The following is a 7,324-nucleotide window of genomic DNA, read 5'->3' as shown; positions in this document are numbered from 1 at the left end:
TAGCCACAACTGTTAGGTTTCAAGAGTAAAAATATATATAAGTATATAACTTTATAAATCACTTTTCTTAATCTTGTCTTCACCTCTCTACTTCTCTAGTCTTTCTCGCTCTTCCAAATCTCAATATCTCATCAGTAACACTAGAATCACAATACGTCGATCGCATCCACGAGAAGAATGGAACCGATCGGATTATCTTTTAATTTTATATTCATTTATATTTTTGGAATTGTAAAGTGGAAGTTTATAAAGTTGTATTTAGCTACTAAACAGTTTTAATTTCGTATAAAAGTTTTTTTTATTTCTTTATTATTGACCGGCGCCCGATAGATCGATATCCGGTTTGTCCGACTGTCAAAACGGTCACAGACGAGCACTTTGTTGGAGAAAAATCCTAAATGTCCGCCCGTTTTGTCCGAATGCCCAAATGGACACTTAAGACTTGTGTCATTCCCACTCGGACCAGTTGAGTTAGTGACCGTTTTTCGCCTGTTCGGACCGGTTCCACTTGTTGGGAACAACAACCAAAAGAACTTCTATGTCATTTAAGTAAATGGTAAATGAACATGCGTCAAGGGGGTGTAGCTCATATGGTAGAGCGCTCGCTTCGCATGCGAGAGGCACGGGGTTCGATTCCCCGCACCTCCAATTCTTTTTTTTCTTTCTTAGTTTTCAATTCAAATTCAAACAAACTCTCTCTCTCTCATTAACAAAATCTGTTTTTTTTTCCTTCCCCCACCAAGTTTAAGATAAAAGGATTTTAAAACCAACAAATTCAAAAGATGAATTTAGCTGATAGATTTTGGGCATTAACAACAATAGAGGAGCAACCCTTCCTCACAAATAGTCTCTGTACAACTTTCAATGAGAAAAGGAAGATGGGCCAAACAAAAGAACAAGAAGAAAAAACATGTTTGATTGATTATATTTTGATGAATAAATAATACTGTCAGTTGATAACGAAAATAATACTGTCTCCGATAACGAAAATAATACACAACCAAACATTATTTCTATTTCTGCTTCGAAACGAATCTCTTCACTTCATCACGTGTTTCAACAAATTCAGGGAGGTAGCAGTAACTCATCACAAGAGTTGTTGTTAGGTCAGTCTTCGGGCCAAGGACTGATGTAGAGGAATTGACCGAGAAATACATGGAAGAAATACACTACAAAACAGACGGTCTTTAGTTACGGACATTTACCGTAGTTGTTGCCCATTTTTCCGTAGCAGAAGATATTTTGCTACGACCTTCACCTCGTAACTGAAATTGCCGTCACAAAAGGTATCAGCTACGAACTTTCTGCTACGAATTTCATCCGTAACTACTGATTAAACCTTTTGTTATGGACTTTTAGCATAACTAGATGTTCAAAACTATTTGACCGTTAACCATTTATTTGTGATGGAATAGTCCGTAACAAAAAGTCACATATTATAAAAATATTATAGCCTTTTAACAAAAAAAAATATAAAAATATTATAGCCAATCGTGCATTTTAAGATCCCATTACCCAATTTTTAGTCATGAGTCATGACCCTATTCAACCTGTAACCATTCATACATATATATATATATATATATTTCTTTTAAAGTACATATATATATATATATATATGTAACTAAAACACATAACTAAAACAAATACAGTATCATACCAATGATATATCTCATCCGATTCATTAATTAAAGATCCTTCATACATATATCAAAGTAAAAATCCATCAAATTGAGTTAAACAATATATGAACGTAATATATCGAGTAAACATCCCAAACTAACCCATGTCTATGTATCTAAGAATTTAACGTACTATTTATTAACAAAAAGAATCTCTGCGTTCTCTTCTCCAACTTTTCCTGTAACAAGAGATAAAAGAATATCATTAGAATTCAATGAAAAATGATGGTACTTTTGATAAAATCAAGAACGTAATCATATTTTTCAATCAAATGCAACATTCACGATTCAAAACTGCTAACAATAACTATTAAATTCATATTTTAATTGCAGTTTTCATTATATTTTCCCTGGGAAAATGCTTATCATACTCAAGGTTATGAAAACCCTTCGAGATCCCATGAAGTACAAACAATGTATAGAACTATTTACAAAGCCTCGAGTATGACATCCTAACCATTCGTTACAAGATTCAAGCATGTAGATGTAAGCGACCTAAAAAGGAGTAAATAACTGTAAGTTTAAACAGGTGGATACCAGAACATCTGTTATGATAAAAGATGAAAGCCAATTGCAAAATATAATTTAATAAAAGATGAGAAAATAAAGATCAAATGACTTAGATTAAAGAAAAAAAATCATATACATTTGCATAAAGAGTTTTAATGGACTGAGTTTTTTAAATGGATATCCCGAAGTAACTTTAATATTTGAAGAACAAGCAAGTCTTGACTCTTGAGAAATATCTAGTGATATCATAAGATAAGGAGTTCTTATGGTTTGTTGATGATATCAAATACGATATTTTTATGTACCTTAAAAATCCAGTAGTACTTGGGGTAATATCTTCTTTAAATGAGTTGCTTCTATTTTATCATCGCGTTCAACATTCGATACCGTAGTAGCACGTGGCCCTGCTTCTATATCAACAAGAGATGACTTTGTAAGCACACATAATATAATTACAAGTCACTTCAGCATCTGCTATCCACAAAGAATCAGTTAGGAGTACCTGTTATAAAGAGTCGAATAAGCTCGGAGCTCAGCTTCAGAGCATTTGCATTAGCTGCAACATGGAAATGGGAATTGTGACCTTTCAACTAAACAGAGAATACATGAAGTACTGAATTACAAATGTGACACAAATATTGGACATGCCTATAAAAGATACCCGCCAGGATATAATGTCATTGTACTAGTAGAATAAAAAACATTCTAGTTGCTAGCACTGTATGTTATTAAAACCTCTATACACAAGTGATAAGGTCAATGTACATGCATATGTAAGTGCTAGTAAGACAATATTGAACATCTATATAGCCACCCATTCAGCATAAAAATTTGATATTGAAAATAGACGAAGAAGTGAACAACAATTTTTCACACAAATACTATCCCACCGCTTCTCCTGACATGGGCATTCTTATACGTTATATCCTTTCTCAAGTACTATCGATTACCAACATCAATCAACAAAAAACATCTAAATAAAGGCAACGGTACCTGTAGTTGGTCGACTCTACTTCGACCTTCCAGCTCCTGTCTGTAGCCAATAAAAAAATTCATAAAACCAGCAAACAGTTGTGAGGTTTAGACATCAGGTGGTGAGGATGGTCGAAGTGGGGATTCCGTTTTTTATATGGACAAGCATTCTGGTTTCTCACAAAAGAACCCACTTTTTTTTATCTCTAAGCTAAAACTAAAGTTCCTTGAACTTAGAAATAACAACAAATTATGCCCTAAAATTTCCTATAGGCCAACCAACTATGCAGCATAACCAGAAAATTTCAATTGCTATAAACTTAATAGATCTAATGGTGATAAACTCATAGACATGAAAATTTTCGGTTCCATATCTATAAAGCAAAACTCAATTCTTTGTCAAAAGAAATTTGAAATCTAATGAAAAAACTAGAAGGCACGAAATTCATCGAAAACACAAGCAAAAGGTTTAATGAATTATACCTCACTTTCCAAATTCCCAGTGCCTTCGTTTCTTTCTCGTTCTGCAAATGAAAAAGAAATACACGGACCAAATTAGTAAATGAAACAGCTGCTGCTGAAAATGTTAAAGAGGCACCAAAAATTTGAAGTACGTTAGGTTTTATTGTTCCATACTCGCTTGAAAATTGCGTTAATCAGATCCTAAAAACATAAATGAGAAAAGAAAACTACTAAATTAGGGTTCCACAGGACCAAAATTGTAATATGCAATGTCTATGCAGAGAGAGAAGAACGAAAAGAAAAGGAAATTAGGGTTTTACCATATCGAAGGTGGTCTAATCTTCCCATGAAGAATCGCGCCCGCGTGGGCGAGAATAGCTTCCCTCGTGATTTTATTTATGGGTTAATTCCAATATCTTTAATCTAACCTAGTTCATATGGACAAGTCTAAATCATAGTCATGCCAAAAAAATCCATTTTCACTGGTCTAAAACAATACCCCAAGAAATTCTAATAAATGTAAAATCAAGACATTCCATACTCCAATCATCTAGGTTTTATGTTAATTACTTTCTATTCTAGGTTAGAAAACCACAAAATCATATATGTTTCAAAGAAATTATAACAAACAAATAAAACCATGAACTTTGAACAAAAGAAGAAATCCATTTTTCTTCTTTCTTTACCCACCCTCTTTTCGGACTTTGTGATTTAACCGAGAGAAAGATGGGAAAATCCTCAGAAGAAATTTACTGAGTGAGAGAAAGAGGGGAAAATCAGTGAAATACCTGATAGCTCGAAACCGTTCTGATCCAGCTCTCCCTCTCTTTTGCTAGAAACCGTTTGCTCCAACTCTCCCTCTCTCGGTTGATTTCTCCTCCTTTCTCGAAACCCTTCATCTCTTCTGCCTGAAACTGTTCCTCCTTTCTCGAAGCCCTTTGCTCCAACTCCCTCTCTCCGTCAATTTCTATTGTTAAAATACAACAAAGATATGGGCATGATTTGGGCACCCCAAATTTTTCCATATTTTGTAAACGGGACCCAAGATTTCAGCTCTATTTACAGAAGGCACTCAAAGCTTTTGGCGCAAATCCCAAATTTTTGGCGCAATTTTTCCGCGCAAACTTAATTAGTATTAGCTACCCATTTTGATCTATTAACTACGGGTTGCTCGTAGAAAATGACCACCAGTTGCTATGCCAAACAAACCGTAGCTAACAATCACTTTCTAATTTCTTAAGAAATTCTGCGTGAGACACACTTGATACGGAACAATGTGTAGCAAGAGCACGCAAAGTTTGTAGCAGTTGATCCGCATCTGCTACGACAAGAAAATAGCCATAGCAAATGGTGACTAGTAGTTACGATAATCTAAGTCCGTAACAAAAAGGGCGTAGCTAAAGCCCATCCATTTTGAAGTGATAGAAGCGGCCAAGTATAAAGGTGACAGACTAAAACGGCTAAAACCGAAGCTACGGGTGTCGGAATCGAACAAAATTTTGAGGGATGGTGCGAAATAGCGTTCCGGTCGTTCGTTGTCGCTTCGCCACAATTGGCCCACTTTGAGGGGCAAATTCCATCGTTTAGGGTCTCAAAACGGATTTCTACTAGTTTTTTTTTCTATTTTCGGAATTGTTATCAGTTTAGGATTACTACTATTCTAGTATTTTATTTTATTAGGAGCTGCTATTTGAGTTTGACTAAGATTAGGAAACCCTAGGCCTGTACAAAGAGGGCTTAGAAGTTGTTTCAAGTCATTCATTCAAGTTTATCAATCAATAAAATTCAGTCTTTAGTATTACATCTTCTTAATTCGGTTCTATAGTCTTTAGACGAAGATCTAAGACTCTTTTATTAGTTTTCTGCTGCGTCAGACGAAGTCTAGTCAATCCGAATGTCGACAGAACTAATGTGATGATGAAGTCTGCAATTTTCCATTATTTATATCGTCGGTTGCTTCCTCATAGAAACAGTCAAATACTCAGCAAGGCTTAACTGGGAACTGAATTTGCTGCTAGACTCTGACACTTCGGCCATCTTCGCATTTATGGATTTCGGGAGCCAAGATCTAACGACAGGTTCCAAAGTTTTCCATGGGTCTTCTAGCACCAACTTGTTGTAGAACAAACAATTCTGGTCTTTCTCGTGCAGAAACACACGTATGTGAACCTCGTCCACTTCCACCACCTCGTCAGGAAGCAGGGCTCGGGCCTTTTCCTGAATGAGGATTACGGTTACCTCCGTGATAAAACCCAGGCTGAAGTTTCTTCCGGAATAAGAGACCTACCTATCAGGGCCAAAATTTCTTCCAAAATGAGGTAGTGGGATGACCTCCTCGTCCAAAACCAGGGCTCGGACATCTCCCAAGATAAGGTCTAGGATTACACCTCCACGTCCAAAACCAGGGTCGTGAGAACCAGCAATGCCTGACGAGTTGGGGGAAAAACGATAGTCAGCTGGCCCACCAGGTATGTCGCAAGATCCATGAGGTGTGTACCTTGATGCCCAGGATGTGGACTGCCTATGTCAATTGGGGTTCTCCAAGAATCAGGACCACGATAAGGAACTGGTGCTTCATACACTTGATGATCAGGAGAACACGTTGGGTTCAGAAACTTCGGTCCTGCTCAATATTATTAAGTAAACAAGAACATGTAATATGATTTTCATAAATGCACTTCAAAAAATGAAATTTCAAGAGAACATACCAAGAACATGTCATATATGACCTTATACTGGAAGGATATGATGGTGGTGGCGGAATACTAGGAAATGCGGAATTTTAGGAGGTAAGGAATAACTTTGAGGAGTCTTCTGATACACTTCCATATTATTTCCATAAAAAACAGCCATTGGGTTTGTGTAATGATCGAACGTTCGTCCACCAGATGATCTCTCCTTCACCGTGGAGAAGCTCCCAAGTAAAGGGTTTTGAAGGTGACCAGTTGGCGTATCATGTACCAACATTATGAGAAACTCCAACCTCATCTGCTTTTACACGCATCGCTTTCAGTCTTTTTCTTCTTTGCTAGGATTCTTCCATCGAAAACTGTTAATTTTCACAAAACCAAAACAAAATCTTATAAGAGTCTAAAGAGAGGTTCAGACCCGAACGACAAACAGATGACTAAAGTGATTGAATTAATAATGCGTATATACTTGAGATCGTAAAATGTAAAACAAAACCTTAAGAATGAAAAATGGAACGCGTATGAAAAACCAAGTCTAGCTCAGTAAAGGTGAAAACTTCTATATGGATACATAAATACTTGAAATCTTGATAGAGTTTGATTAAGAAATAAATATTTTGTGGACAATCTGATAAAACACCTAACCCAACAAAAATTCTGAGCAAATTGAAAGAAACTTATATCCCATATATGAATATGCAAGCTTTACAAAAATAAACAGAAAATGGAGTTTATCAACTCTGCAAAACAGTTTCAAAACTTGAGCTCGAAATTGCAAAAATGTAAAACTTTAAGTCATAATCCAGCACGACAAAAACATTCAGTGGAGCTCATTCTGTTCAAAACCCTAGAATTGAGAGTTTCAGATAACATATAATGGAATTGGTTACCTCAATGCTGAGATAAACTTGAGAACTATTCGTCCAGCATTTGTCTTAGTTGATCGTACAAACTACTCAACTAGATTTCATTTTGGAGAAAACTATTTAAACTAAAAAAAGTTAGCTA

General features: G+C 35.9%; 1 non-coding gene and 1 pseudogene across 2 annotated transcripts; one reads left to right on the top strand and one right to left on the bottom strand.

The window, feature by feature from the left end:
• Positions 1-575: 575 nt before the first annotated feature.
• On the top strand, positions 576-648 carry TRNAA-CGC (transfer RNA alanine (anticodon CGC)). Its single transcript has one exon. It is a non-coding gene; the product is annotated as a tRNA-Ala (tRNA).
• Positions 649-1,654: 1,006 nt separating this feature from the next.
• LOC147545086 (uncharacterized) lies at positions 1,655-6,630 on the bottom strand (annotated as a pseudogene). Its single transcript, XR_015223559.1, has 9 exons — positions 6,588-6,630; positions 6,124-6,249; positions 4,415-4,593; positions 3,779-3,827; positions 3,648-3,688; positions 3,186-3,225; positions 2,695-2,748; positions 2,498-2,602; positions 1,655-1,861 (listed from the first exon to the last, which is right to left on the bottom strand). The product of XR_015223559.1 is annotated as an uncharacterized LOC147545086 (transcript).
• Between the last annotated feature and the right edge of the window lie 694 nt (positions 6,631-7,324).

Source organism: Eschscholzia californica, unplaced genomic scaffold (assembly GCF_041429995.1).
Source record: "Eschscholzia californica isolate CP2 unplaced genomic scaffold, dmEscCali1.0.p SCAF_4, whole genome shotgun sequence".
NCBI classification, from domain to species: Eukaryota; Viridiplantae; Streptophyta; class Magnoliopsida; order Ranunculales; family Papaveraceae; genus Eschscholzia; species Eschscholzia californica.
This window is presented reverse-complemented; position numbering and strand designations above follow the sequence as displayed.